Genomic DNA, 14,058 nt, shown 5'->3' on the forward strand with positions numbered 1-14,058 from the left:
AAATTCTTGGAAAACATATGGTGATATTTGAAGAATATTTTAAGTTGCAATGGCAAGAATTAATTTCCTAACAGGATTAACAATAGCTGCATATTTCTAAGGATAAACCTTTATCCTTAAGGATGTACCATTTTTACTATTTTTCCCTATGAAAATTTCCTCTCTGAGGAATTCTGGGTTAAAATAATTTTATTGGATAAAGACAGACAAATGGTTCAACAAGCAGTGATTATGGGGGACACCGACCTGACTTACATGTTACATACAGATTTAACATACAGATTTGTTAGTCTGATTTGGGAGCTTATCAGGGAACACTCAGTTCTTCCTCAGGGAGCAACAGTCCAGGACTACCTGACTCCTGGTTTTCTTCCTAAACCAATGCTGCCCCCATCTGGGAGTACAACCTGGCATCTGCTGCTGCTTACAGCATTTACTGTGTCCAAATAGAAACGCATTATTCGTATGGATAAATTTACTAGTAATACATATTCCAGTATAACATACTTATGAAATTCTTCATGGCTCAAAAAACTTCAATTCAAAATTTATAGACAGGTATTTAAACCCAGTAATCTGAAAATCAGGATTTTTCCTACTGGATACACGCACAGTGATTAAATATAAGGTGAGTATACTTTGGAGCATGTTACGGAAGAGTAGTGCTAAATACTTTTAATTCCAAGTTTATTGAAAGCTGATTATTCTATATGACAATAGCAGAAGCAAGCTTTAAAAGCACAGAACGCATTTCCATTTGAAACGATATATAATTGTAGCCTATAATCAATATAAAACCATATTTGTTGGTATTTTGTGATGGGTGTTAGCACAATACACCAAATTCAATCAATGCAACAATTAATTCATAATGGTCTACAGAGTTATTTCCTGGTTTTAGTTTCAGTGTATGAGCATAACTCAGTAGCATGAGTTTTCACCAAAGATTTCTCAAGCATGAGTTTATCAATTAATAACATACTTCAACATATGGATCCTAATGTTGCATATGAACTTCATGCTTATTGATGCCTTTTTTTATTTCCCTTATCTCAGCTCAAGAGCCATATATGTTATCCACAGAAGTACAATGAGTATTTGGAGAACATGGCAGAAGAAACTCTGATCAGAGTTTTTAACAGTCTTTGGACCAAAACTGAAGATCTTTTATGTTCCAATTCCAAATTTTACCAGACAGACAAATAATATTCCAGAGGAATGTGGAGTGGGAGAAAAACATTGTGGCTGACAGATATGAGAAAATTATGTGATTTAACCAGGGTCTGTGTCTTTCCCACGGCTATACCTGCTCAACGTATGATAATCACTTTGTACATTAATTTGCAAGAAAAGCTCATCTACATGTGGTTTGAAATATGTATTTTTATGCACTGAGAAAACATTCAACTACCTGTGTTGAGAACAGTGCATACTGCATAAAGGGCAGAAAAGGAAATAAGGAAAAGACACAAACACTGTCTCGTGTGAAGTGTGTACAGGGAGAAAGATCAAATTCATTGCCATGGTCCAGACCATCCCAAATGACTGCAGATTAACAAAATATTCCTTTACACTGACATAGGCAGACACATAAACTAACTAGATTTTTCCTAAAACTACTATCAACCTTTGATATATGTCTGACATCTCCCTTCCGATACAGTAACTCCAACAGTGTTTAGCCTGAGAATGGTCTATCCAAATGTGTAAGGATAGACATAGATAAAACTAGTAATTTTTTTTTTTTTAAACTAGACAGCAGAATACTATGTCTTGAATATTTTATACTGTGACTAAAACATCCTTACAAGATTTTTTTTGGTCTTGTAAGGAAACCTAGGCTTTCTTTTCAGTACAACTTCATTTACTGTTACATTCTAAAATCTACATAAAGTTTATGCCCTTTTTCCTGATACTATGACAAATATTTGGTGTTGCATTATAAAATAGCAAACAAATTACAATTTTACCTTCTGTTCTGTGCTGCTATAATTACTTCCCTTAGGAGTTCAACCTAGCCTTTGTCACTTTGATAGCACTGTTATTTTCACACAGAGACAGCAGAGCAGCTAAAGAAGATGGATGCATATGTAAAAAACTTTTAATCACAGGCATGAACATGAGTAAAGCATCAGTGTGATTCTTCTTTCAAATAAGGTGTCTGTGGTTTCAAATCAGACATATTTTTAAATCTTACAAATACACAGTATGAAAATCTGAGTTCCATCTCTGTTTTAGACCCTTTCAAAAAAAAAATAAAACCCAAAAACCCCTCCAATATACTAGAATTACAAGCATCAAAGAGCCAGTACCGATGCAGTAACAGCTGCGAAAAGCAGTCTTCCATTTCATAGAGTATATTTCCCCTTTATCACTATCACTGTGAGGTCAAAATTACTGTGAATATGGATAAAAATCAATGTCTTTCTCACTTCTTGCCAGTCCTCTGTTCAACATTCCAATACAATTTACTTTAATCCGAGAATTAGTACGGGTCTCTACTACTTACCTCAGCCTGAAAGGGGGTTTTGAGGAGAGGGCACACATTTCAGTAGTATTAGATGTCTCTTGATAGAGGTTTGGTACCATAAAACCCCACTCTGCTAGCAAAGTAATTATTCCCACCTATACCCTCACCTCCCTTTAAGATACTGGAGATCACAGAAAACCACCAGTGCAGGGCTGCTGGAGTCAAGGGAAAACTATCAATACAAATGCACTTTCCATACACATACGTAAAGTGGCAATCTTCCTAATTTAATTGCAATAACTTTATTTAATCATAGGTTCATTCTATAAACAAGATGTAAAAACTAAAAGGCACCAATATAAATTATTTGGGAAATAAAAAGTTCCATTTGCAGGAAGTTTATAAAAGATATCTGTGTAGATAAGATATGTTTTTCCCCATAAGAAAGATTTGCCTTCTTATTTTTTTGGATTCTATACATCAAATAGATTTTTGCATGTAACCATGAATTGTGAATTATATAAAGAACAAAAGCTTGGGAAAAAATATCAATAAATTAGACAGCTAAACATCATATGCATGATCAGACAGTACATATTAACCTTAATAGGAACTGTCATGTTATGTACCCACAAGACTTAGACCTGCCGTTTCTTGGCTTCTGACACTTTAACTGAGCAACCTAACATTATTTTCAAGTCAGCCATGCTGTTAACATTATTAATAAGGAAAGATCTGACTTACCAAGTATTTCATCTTTTCACTGAAAATTTGGCTCACTGATTCCTTGCTTTAATATAATATAATTACTTCTTACAGGAGGGTGTAGTAGATAAGAGATGAATTTGTTTCAAGTCCAGGCCAATACTGCCACTCATCTCTGTGGACAGAATTTCATCTTGAGTATGACAAATATTTTCAACAATTGTTAATAAATCAAAAGACTCTCAACAAGAAACTGAGTACTGCAATTAAATACAATTAAATCAACTAAATTGATCTCAATCAATAAATTAAATATAATTAAATGAACTAATCTTCACGAAAGCCAAAAATACCACCACTTGAGATCTGAGAATACTGATGTTTTATAACCTTTCAAGGGATAGTCTTTGGCATTCTGGTTTCTACTCTAGTTCAGTTTCCCAGAAGACAAGCATTTATAGCTAATTACCAACCTCAATCATATTTGCATATCATTTTTCTTAAAACATCCTTTCAAACACTTCTTCCAAGATGAAATTCACTTTTTATTTTCAGCTTGAGCAAACTGTAAAGTGCACTTATAAGAGGCAGATTTTTATGGCAAATACTTGGTCATTTCTAATTTTACAGGTCTCTGAATGAGAACTGTGGTGAAAAGAGCTGGCTAGACCATTGCAAGTGAGGGCATTCTCCACTCTCTGTCATTTTTTCTACCCCAGAGTATGTGAACCAGCCTCTTATATTTCTTTCCCTGAGGACAGGCATTCTGTTATATCTGTGGTTGCACAACAAGACCACACATATCCAGGGAATCAAAGAAAATAAATGCAGTTCTTGAGCTTTCTTCTCTTTAAATTCATCTTCTGACAGTTTCCCTGCACTGAACAGTGGAATATGCTATTGCTGTTACTCCATGAGACCTCTCAATGAACCTTCAGAACAACAAAACTCGTAAACATTTTTTCCAACAGCCTAAACTGTTGTTGTCGTCGTAATACATGCTTAAAATATTGCTTTCAATGTGTAAAAATATGCTGTGCAATCTAGTAACCTTATGATGGCATCCTATAAAGAAAAGGTCAATTTATCATCATTCAGATTTTGTGAGAAAATCTGTTTTTCATGCTATATAACCCCAAAGAGATGGCAAGTGACAGATTAGGTTTCTGTTTGGAAAAAAAGTTTAAAAGCTAGATGAGATAATGGTAGAGATAGGAAAAGTTCTAGCTGCTAGTATCTATGCAGATTTTGAATGTGTCTAAACGTAGATCTTTTGAGGGGGGAAAAGGTGATCATGACAAGTTCCTCATCAGAATCTGGAAGTTTGGCACAGAAAAGCTATCAAATAGAAAGGGAAACTTCTGCTAAGTTACTTGAGTCTGAAATTGTGGGATTCTGCATTTCTGTATACTACAACTGTGCCAAAAGCATTTGGTGAGCCAGATTAGAGATATATTACCAAATTATCATATCAGAGGATCAAGGAAACAGTGGTTTAAAATTCAGAACTCCTTGGCTTTTCCTCATGGGCCAGGAGAAATCTTATCCTTAAGATAAGAAAAATGGAAACTTTGAAATGTTTAGGCATTCCAAACTACACAGTTTCAAACTTCACTCAAAAATTAGCTTGATATTTGCTCTTTGAGGGGGGCCACTCACAGGCTAAATTAATCTCAGGCAAATTGAACTGCCATAAGAATTAACAATAATGAAGACAGGTAAAAAGATTTCACATCTGTCTCCTATAACTCTTTTTTTATAGGGAGAGAAGCAGTTAGCCACTTTAGAAGTAGCACATGAAGCAATATTTATTGGGTCTATTTAACAGAAAAATAAAGTATGGAAGAAAAGTTGAGGTAATATCATTTTTATCATTTATGTCATTTTTATACCATGGATTAAATTTTCAAGGCACTTCATTTGATATTTAAGAGGAAATACAAACGAGAAAAGAACACATCCAATTAACACTGTAATATTAGATACCAGCCTTACATAGTACGTCTTCAGTACTTTAGGTGAAAGAAACTAAGAAAAAACTTGCAATAATCTTGTGACTATGATTTTTATATATTTTATTGGGCACATAAACCAAGATTACTTTTGAAGACGAAACATGAGAAGCAGGGAAGGAACTCCCTCTGTCAGGCTGTAACGAGCTCTAATCATTCCCTTCTTTGAAAGAAAGGAGTCTTGATAAAACAACACGTAAATCAAAGTCAGTGACGGTACCACCCATACAAAAAGATGCACTCTGCAGATTTAACCCCTGATGTTTTGCTCAGCCCGTCACGCTCCTGTCATGTGGCTCCCCATCCCTAATGCCCTCTTGGGTAACTCAAGTTCCGGATACTCCTCTAACATCTCCAGTGATGAAAAGTCACCAGGTGCCCTCAGGTGCAGCTAAGCAGGTCACATCAACCTCCCTGCGGTACAGGATGTGGTTGAGTTTCCTCCTGTTGTAACAGGAGTGATATCACAACCAGGAACCTGATAACATCTCACATGAAGGGCATTTCAGCTGACAGCACCACACACTGGAACATCCCCCGGATGTCTCCATTTTGGTAGAGCAAGTCATCTTGCTCAAACACATCTAGTACGGGCAGTTAGCACCTGGAGTACTCAGCACACAATCTGTGGCTCAAACAACATGTTAAGGTACAGCTACCTGGCATGTTGTCTGTAGAGTGTGGAAACAACCATGTGAAAGATCATAGGGTAATGATTGGATGGAAAAACACTTCCGTTTCAGACCAAGTCCTCCACCTTTCTTTAAGCACAGTAACGTAATAATTCTCTTACACTGACCCATGCTAAATATTAGTTTTATCCTTTGCTTAATGGTGCCCTTTATGTCCTTTCTGAAAATCTGACCTGTCCTAGAGTATTTCCTATATTTTCACTTAGTTCAGCCTTTTTTTCCCCTTTATCTACAGCAGTTAAGGTTATTATATGATAGCATATCTTTCTGAAATAATTTTTAGCTTCTTTTCAGCCCTAGAATACATAGTTTTGTTTCCTGAGGCAAACCCATTTAGCTCACCGACATATTTAGTAAGCATGTTCCCCCTCTGCACAATCAAAGACACAAACTCCACCCTGGAGCCAATGTGACTGAGTCACACATCCTTTATCTTAACTTCCATTACAGACTATTGGTTTCTGCATGACTGGGCAAAGTTAGAAGCATCTAAGTTTCATTTGTGTTCAAGGTGATAGTTTGGTAACTAGATAGAAAGGTCTGTGGAAAACTTCTCCACTGTTCTTTGTTCCACAAAATATATTTTGTTTCTCCTCAGGAACTATTCTTACTTTCAGGTTTAGTACGCCTCTTGCATTTCTCATAGTTATCTTTCCAAAACCTGGACACAGATTAAGATAGGTTGTTCTTTCATGATTTGTGAAATCTTATGCATTGTTTTTTACAAGTTTATTTTAATTAAATTATAAGGTCCTTCCTAGGTTCAAAGATATCATTGTTCTATTTTCCTTCCCAGTTTACAGCCTGATTTACTCTGCAGCATGTGAATTTTCACTGCTTTTTCCACTTCCTGCCAGGGTGTTCTGGCAGTCTTTTCTTACCATGATGCTCCATTATAACATCATTTCAATGAGGAGTTCCACCAACTTAAACTTTGAGCAAGTCAAATCTTCAAAGTTTAAACATCAAAATATCTTCAAAGTTTATCCAACTTATTTCTTTTTGAAATTCTGCTCAGCAAATTTTTTCCACAAACAGCATCATTATCATTTCTTGACCACAGTTTGATAAATGGATTATGTGTCATTGTACTATTAAACAAATCAGTTTCCACAACTTCAGTGGCTTGAGACTACTTTTATTTTTCATCCCTCTCCAATTGTCTCCAGTGATTCTTGATTAAAATACTCAAAAGTTTGTTATCCATTCTCTTTCCCACCTACTACTGTTTCTACTTCCAAGCCTAATAATAACTTCAGAAAACTCAGAGTCAAAACTGATACTGAAAATACTATTACTCTACCTACAGGGAAGCTAACAGTCAAAAAAAAAAAAAATCAGAGAAGAAATTAATGTCTCTAGCCCCACAGCTGCTAGTTGTTTTCATCCAGAGTGTTCCTTGCCAGTCAATACATACATAAATGCCACTTTCAAATAAGCTTTCTTCAAAGAAAAATGAGCCAGCCAGGAAAGCTAAAAAAATCTGGTACTTCTTTCAGGCCCTGTTCCAGTGTTACTCACCAGCACTGTTTATGCAGCATGAAGGATGGAATGTGTCATTTGCCTTAAAACAGATCTCAACCAGCTGAGGAGAGGCTTTCTGCTGGTATAAACCCCACCATCCCACTTTGCTGGGGCCTGTGAAACCTCCCCCACACCTTCTGCAATTATACCATTCCGTGATCTTACAGAAGCTCAACTACCAGTCCTGAACAATATGCAATGCAAGTGTCCTGTATTTCTTTTTAGGATCATTACCTCCAAGTTGTGTGTAGGAAAAAGCAGAAATGCCTTTTTTTTTTTTTTTTGCTGACTTTTCACTCTAAGAGGCTGAGCTGAGCACTAAGTCCATTTTAAATTATGTTTTTCAACAGACAGCGTCAGCTTTTCAGAAGAGAGCTGCGTGGCAAATGTAGGTCAACAGAAGGTAAGACTGCATAGGAGGATCACCACTAAGAAATGAAAGCAGACTGGGTTTTATTCAATGATAATTCTAGGTAACTGTAAATACTATGTGAAATTACAGAAAATAATGAAAGAAGCATTAAAAGTTTGTGGACTTCAAGCAATAGAATTGCTTATACAGGAATGTTTCACCAGCAAAATATCTATTGCATTAAAATGTGTTGCTAGCTAATTTTTTAATCCTTTTTAATAGTCTATGGCATTCACACATCTTTTTTGCTGATCTCAGAGAGCTTAGTTCATCCTATTGAACAGCAGCACAGAAAAGAGGATGGCTGCTCTAGGAAACAACAAAAAATATTGTCACTTCCCTAGGAAAAACTGCAAAACAAGAAGGATTTTCATCAGCTTCCACCTACAAACAAGTGATACAAGTTAACCTGCATATTCTACATCAATTATTTAAGCTAAGGAATCAAGTAACTAAGCACATAATCATTAAAAACTGTGTTAAAAAGGGTACCTAAAGGGATAGCTTGTCCTATAACACCTCAACAACAGGATGACTGTGACATGTTTCTGGACATCCACGTATTTTACTGCTGCACTGGAGACAAGCAGGTAAATAAACCTTCCTTGTGGTCAATGGCTTAAAGCTACTGGTTCACATCTGGTCTACAGCCTCACTGATTAACTCCATGCATCATTTTGCATCACATTTTTTATGTATTATGAGGAGGCACCTGTACTTTTCCCATTGTTTGTATTTTTCAATTCAGTGCTATAATCTGAGCAAATACAACCTCACAATGTGTATCTATGATAGCAGAAAGCTAAAAAGCACACAGATGTCCTAACAGCTGAACAACACAGAAATACATTGTACTGGTGTAAGTACATTCTGTTAAGTTCAACTTCTCTTCATTTAGGCAGTCTTAGGTTCACACCGTTCAAGTCATACACTGACTATACATCACTCTTACTACAGATTTGAAGGCTTCTTGTATACTTGCCAGCCTGCACTTGCCTGGAAAAATGAAAAATAAAATAATTCATTCATGAGAATCTACTAAAGAAATAATTAGAATTGTTCAATAGAAAAACAATAGTGTAAGGTCCAGACAGACCTTCCTCTTAGCTCACTATGAATTTCAGTGCACTGATCAAACTGAAAATGGGTCACAAAAAAAGTTCTTCACCTAGAAATTTTTACTGCAACAGCTCAGAATCAAACAAATCTGTTTAGATTCCAAATGTTGTTGCACAGATGCTGGGAAACACATCTGTACCAGTGTTTCTGTAAAGTAGTCTGTTTACAACTAGCATGTTTTTCCATGTGAGAACAATCAAATCCAGAAGGTGTTTGTTGCTTTCCTATGGGAAGAACTGATTTAAATCATCATGTACAGTGCAAACTAGCAGCCCAAAAAGAACTTAGGAATTTTAGCCAAAAAAACAACAAAAGAAGTTGATGTGCAGTCAGAGCTTGGATTTTGCCTGGGGAAAAATTGTAGCTAATGCTGGTTCTGGAAGATTTATACTACAATCAGTGGAATTCTTGCAGGAACAAGAGATTTGCATACACAGTTGTTGTACAATTGTTGGCAGTATTTTATGTTGTTTTTAAAGAAAAATTTTTACCACCATTCCCAGCTCAGTTCTTGCTCAAGCTGTATGACAACTAAGCTTTCAGTGCGGAAACACAAAACCACCTATAACTCTGTATGTAGCAACTTTAATCCACACAAAGCCAAAAATCAATTTTTAATTAGTGAAATAGCTCGAGAAATCATGTTCTTATACGATGTTTGTGATCTTGTGGAAGCTAAGAGCAAAAATACCATTGACTTTAAAGTAAATAAGGTTGAACTTGGCATCCTCAAGCCCTTTCCCATCTAACTTATTTAAGGCTGGGTCTCAACGAGGCAAAAATTCCATGTACTTCTAGTACATGTAGTCATGTTCTCAGTTGAATGGACGTGGTATGACTGAAAAACACTGTTTAGGAGCAGGCTAGAAAACCTAAAGCCACATTAGCTGACCAAACTAAAGAGAAAACTACTTAATCATACTCAGTTACTTTCATTTTGCTCACAAGATTGAAGGACAGGCTCCAATCTGCTTACAAAGACTACCCCAACTGTTTAACAGTAGCATGTCACTAGAAAAGTGTGACAAAGGCAGCACAGAAAGCTATGACTTTTATATTGCATCCAGAAAGCTATTCTAGCCTGTTATACACCCATAGATTTTTTTCCATCAGCATTTCAAAGTGCACAGCAAAAGGCAGGTTTTGATGAATAAGAGTCAATGGACTATTTATAATCTTGGTTAAAGACTGAATTTCCTGCACTTCTAAAATTATAAATATTACTTCACTTATTTTAGTGAGCTACCTTTATATCTCTATTTTGGATAAGAAATTTAAAGAGTAGCAATATGACAAAAAGTAATATCTTAAGATACAAATTAAAAAAACAGTAAAATAACTAGCAGTAATACTCCCCAGCAGGCAATCAAGATTCAATGTTCTTCTATTTACTATTAACCAGACAGCAATTTTTGCAGGAAAAGCTGTCTGACTTAAAGGAGAAACCCCATGTAAGGGAAAAAAAATCTATCTTTTCTGGAAGATGTATTTTAAGTGAATCAGACCAAATAGAAATAAATAAGCAGTGAAAAAGCAAACAAAGCATATACTGGCTCCCATTGTTTGTCTGGACGCTGTATGTGTACAGCTGTACTCACACAGAGCACACTCTTGCAAAAGACAGAAAATTTTATTTTGAACCTTCTGTCACCCACTAGAAAGTAAAGAAAAGAGTAAGCAAAAGGCCTGAAAAAAATACATGCTTCAGTAAGTACGACACTGTAAGGAAAAGATCAGCACTGGTCCTAGAAGCCTGAAGCAATTAAGACACTTCATTTCTCCACTGATGTAGGAGGCAGGGTACACCAAGGTTTCAAGGCAGAGATCAAAACTGAGCTCATGCTGGAACACCTCTCAATCACAGAAATAAGGCAACATACTTATGGATGCTAAATGCAGAGTGTCTGCTGAGAACTTTGTCTCTTTACCCATCCACTGGGATGCCTGGATATCATGCAAATAAACCATTATGGGGGATAGAGAGGGTGGGGAGAGGAAAAAAAAGCCTAAACCCCTAACATTCAAGACTACCAAATGCCTTTGGTAAAAAAAACCCCAAAATCTATTTTAAGTTACATTGAAGTTAAGTTCAAAGGTAAGTTCTCTTTTGAAAAAGACAAAGCTTACACAAAACCAGGGAAAGCAGTCTCTCCTGTATTTCTGGAATCTAAGGACATGCCTTTGGAATGCATGGAGGAGAAAGATCTTAGAAAAACTCCAAAATCACAAAAAGGAGACGTTATAGTGCTATTGAAAAACAATCATCAGGGTGTTGTTTTGTTTTTCAGAGGATTTGGGTTTTGGATGCTTGTTGGTTTGCTAAGTTTTTTGACAAAAAAACCTTCTGAAATTCCGAGCATTCATTACCATCAGAGACATGATATTAGGAACACTGAAGGACTGTGGATGTAATCACGTATCAGAAAATTCTGCCCCAATCTTTACTCTCCTTTTCCAAGATCATCTAGAGAAAAGTGAGAACAAGTCCTTGAAGGATTAATGCTATCTTTAGGGTTATTTTCTCTACTTTTAATTATCAAATCAAAAATAACAAAATTTTAAAAAGCAGGGGGAGGGGTTCAAGAGAAAAAAAAATTCCTCTTCCCATCTCAAAGAAGAGAAATTGTAACAAATAACTGAAAATCCTTAGAAAAGACAATCTGGCTCTTACAGTGAAGGGACACAGCTCTTTCCCCTAGAGTCAACAAAGACTGTGGTCAAGGCACACTGAGTTGAGCCGCCTAAGGCTTCATCCCCAGCTTTGCTACAGACTTTTGTGGACAAATGCCAAAGCAATTATTTCATCTATCAATTCCTATTTATTATTCAGGCTATTCAATAGAGTTTGCTTCAGCAAAGTTTCAAGTCCTATGCTCCAAGAATGAACTTGCAGCAGTTGAAGAGTTGGTGTGAGACAGATAAGGGCTGGAGTTGTGAAGGCTGTTAAAAAAAAAAAAAAAAGGAAAATTTAACTCTAAGGACAGAAAAATTCTACTGCAGTCAAAACAGGGAACAGCAGAACTACTTAAATTACAGCTATATTAAAAAAAAGGCATTTGTTCATCCTGTCTTAGTTCAAAGCAACACAAATCCAAAAAATAAATTTTCATATGGGCTTTTGTACAAGTATACATTTAATTTCTTTTTTTCACTATAAAAAGGGAATGCTGCCTTGTACTCTGGTTACACCAATGTCTAAGAGTCAGTTTATTATGTTAAGTATTCTAATATTAAATCAATGACACACTGTGGATGCCTCACTCTTGTTATACATCTAAACAATAAATGTGGCAACTCATACAACCAGTACAGTGGTATAACTGATAAGCTCACACAGTCTTGCAGCACAAATATTTCTGGTCCATCACCACCCACGGCAAAGGAATGTCTTCCAGATGTTCATGGTTCCCCATAACCCATTGGTCACAGTTCATGCTACTTCAGAGAAACAGAGAAACTTGACTTCACAAAGCATCATATAGAGATTGCTATTAAATGATACTGATAAAGAACTTGTTATTTTAATCTTTAAAAATGAGAATAAAACACAGACAGTGGGATCAGAAAGAAACTGATTCATGTGCCAGGAGAGAAAATGAGCAATTCAGAAGAGAGTGGTGTGTGATACATACTAGAGACTAGTTCCTCCTCAGAGCCCTCACAAGACAAACAGACCTATAAGTCTAACATTGTTCAGGAATATATGCGTTATCACACTCCTTGACATTATTTAGCATGACAAATTAGGAAAGCAGAGGAGATGCAAAACTATGCAAATATGTACTATCATCAGTGAGAATAATTACATTATTTTAAGCTTTAATGTGACTCCTATAATAGCAATCTTTAAACAATTGCTAATAACTTTTTTATTTTATGTTTCGGTCCATTCTGCATTACATGTTTTTTAAAGCGTATGGTACTCTTCAGGTAACAGCCCTTAAGATCTAAGCTGGAGTTTTTTGGTTATATGCTTACCACTTCCATTCCTCCTTGGGATCCATGTCTCTTCAATAATAGTAAAAACATGAAAACAATTCTTTCCTTTATGAACTTTTTAAGTTAAATATATTTGAACTAATGTAATTAAGAGTATGTTGCACAGTCCCTGTACACCACACAATTCATCAGCAGAAAAGCTCTTTTTTTCCCCCCATAGTTTTAAAGACTTCCAACACCATCATCTCATTTTCAGTCGCTAGTTAAACAACCTCCAATACAGCATCGGTAAAAGATAGAATAGTACTGTATTGATGTTCCCTTCAAAATTAGCTGAAGATACATTAAGTAAACAATAATTTTTTTAAAAAATCTATAAATAGGCATCAGGCTAATAGTTATTACATTCAATAATTTAGGATGATGTGCATGACAGCTTCGACCTCCAAAATAATTTAGCGCCTTGAGCTGAGATTAAATGCAGAACATTAATTTTTCCCTCTGGTTGTCAAGCCAACCAAGAGGCCCGTCAAATCTATTTAAATTAAGCCTGCATCATGTAATGATATTAAAGGGGATAAAATATTAATATAGGTCTGTGATAGAACATTGGACAAAATAGCTGCAGTAAGGCAGCTTTAATTTACTACACCAACAATCTGTCTTCACGCTGAAAGCAGGATTTAACGGTCCAAAGGAATGCATATTTGAGTTGATATTATATGCTAACTTATAAAATTACATTGATTTGAATTGCTGAGAATATTTAGCAGTATTATGTAGAACAAAAAAACCTTATGATTTCCAAGTTAATTCTACTGATGTAGGGAAAAAATAATATTGGATCAAAGTCATGATGTCTGTGTGTGTCCCATAAGCAGATGTTATTTCAGCAATAGCAGTATGGCTGCATCCATTTATTGCCAGCAATGAATTTTCTTCCTTCAGCTAAAGCATGACAAATGTCATTCAAAACTTCAATATTTCATTATATAAAAAAAAAATTTGAAAGCGTATGTAGACTCCCAGACCAAAGACAAACAACTCTGAATATTTAGGCTATGGGTACTTTATGACAACAGTAAGGTTTCAGCTGTCATTACAGATCTGCTCAAAAGAAAGAATAGTAAAGGGGATCAAAACGAAACTAGTATGTGCAGCTTCCCAGAAAAAAAAAAGGAAATC

General features: G+C 35.7%; 1 long non-coding RNA gene across 1 annotated transcript in view; it reads right to left on the bottom strand.

Annotated features, from left to right (window-relative positions):
• Nucleotides 1–14,058, bottom strand: part of LOC135447305 (uncharacterized) — an 88,713-nt gene that overhangs the window by 40,326 nt on the left and 34,329 nt on the right. The window contains exon 2 of the long non-coding RNA XR_010440060.1: nt 3,215–3,350. This is a non-coding gene — a long non-coding RNA (uncharacterized LOC135447305). The remainder of the gene's footprint in view (nt 1–3,214; nt 3,351–14,058) is intronic.

Source organism: Zonotrichia leucophrys, chromosome 4 (genome assembly GCF_028769735.1).
Source record: "Zonotrichia leucophrys gambelii isolate GWCS_2022_RI chromosome 4, RI_Zleu_2.0, whole genome shotgun sequence".
Lineage (NCBI taxonomy): Eukaryota > Metazoa > Chordata > Aves > Passeriformes > Passerellidae > Zonotrichia > Zonotrichia leucophrys.